We start from the raw sequence: 1395 nt of genomic DNA, 5'->3' as shown, positions 1-1395 counted from the left end.
TAAGGGGGGCCTTCCAGACAGCAGGGGACCCTCCAGATGCTTCCGAACTACTTCTCTTGAAAGGTCTTTCATCATAGCTTGCTTTAGTTGTTGATAATTAGTGGCTTCGATTATGATGCCAGTGTCGTCTGCAAATAGTTGCCATTTTCCATTTAGCTGTAGGTATCCCATGTCACTGATATTTATCAGAAAGAGTAGCCTCATAAGACTTCTGTCACTTTTAATAGAATTGCTGACTATTTTAGCACCAGTACTAGCTGGACCAACACTTTACAAGGTTTTTAGATTGATTTTACCTTACATTTGCATTTTATTTTAGAAAGAAAATATTTAATAATCTAGTTATTCTTTCCTTTTTACATGTAGATGTCTTCACCAATCAAACCAAGAAGGATTTAGATGGCAGTGTTACGGGACGTGTAGTACTCCCTTCTGAAGAGACTTCTGTGACTTTTGATAGAACTGCTGACTATTCTAGAACCAGTACTGGCAAGGCCATCAAAAAACAAGGTTTTAAAATTGATTTTAACTAATTAAAGTTTTATTTTTAAAGGAAATATTTACTAATCTATGGGTATTCATTGTTACTTGCAGATGTTCTCAGCAATCAAAATAAGGAAAATTCAGTTGGTAGTGTGATGAGTGATGGAACTTAAACTAACAGTGAATGCTATTTTCCACTCTACCCCTAAACCTCATAAGACTTCTGTCACTTTTAATAGAATTGCTGGCTATTTTAGCACCAGTACTAGCAGGACCAACACTTTACAAGGTTTTTAGATTGATTTTACCTTACATTTGCATTTTATTTTGAAAAGAAAATATTTAATAATCTAGTTATTCTTTCCTTTTTACTTGTAGATGTATGTCCTCACCAATCAAACCAAGAAGAATTTAGATAGCAGTGTTACGGAACGTGCAGTTTTCCCTTATTTGCCTGCACCTGACGACACTTTTTTCTTCACATAGGTTTGCTGATTATTTGCACACCCTTGAAATTGACCGGGGTGGAGTAATTTCAAATTTCAATTGGTAACCCACAAACAGGGCATGATTCTACTGTAGTGTTTCCTGCAGTCTGTAGACCAACCTACTGACAGCTCTCAATTTTGGTAGCAAATGCTTAGGCTTTATCAGGTTAATGAGTTTAACAGTTAACAGTTTGACAGTTCCATTTTTTCATGATAGTTGGGTATATAACCATGATTTTTACATTTAAATGCGAAAATCTATGGAATGTAAACACATTTTGATATAAAGATCAAAGTTATATTCCCAAATATCATGCAAAATGGAATTGTTAAACTCTGTCAACTCTTAAACTGTTAAACTCCTTCCATTGTGCATATTTTGAAATATAGCCACGATTTTCACATTTAAATGTGTTTATATGGA

General features: G+C 34.6%; 1 protein-coding gene and 1 long non-coding RNA gene across 2 annotated transcripts in view; one reads left to right on the top strand and one right to left on the bottom strand.

Moving 5' to 3' along the window:
- LOC113205262 (cholecystokinin receptor-like) overlaps window positions 1-1395 on the bottom strand; it is a 198744-nt gene that overhangs the window by 118437 nt on the left and 78912 nt on the right. The window lies entirely within an intron of this gene.
- Window positions 348-1389, top strand: LOC127749413 (uncharacterized). Its single transcript, XR_008011139.1, has 3 exons — window positions 348-510; window positions 595-772; window positions 862-1389. It is a non-coding gene; the product is annotated as an uncharacterized LOC127749413 (long non-coding RNA).

The sequence above is a fragment of the Frankliniella occidentalis genome, unplaced genomic scaffold, assembly GCF_000697945.3.
Source record: "Frankliniella occidentalis isolate FOCC.00 unplaced genomic scaffold, Focc_3.1 Scaffold52, whole genome shotgun sequence".
NCBI classification, from domain to species: Eukaryota; Metazoa; Arthropoda; class Insecta; order Thysanoptera; family Thripidae; genus Frankliniella; species Frankliniella occidentalis.
This window is presented reverse-complemented; position numbering and strand designations above follow the sequence as displayed.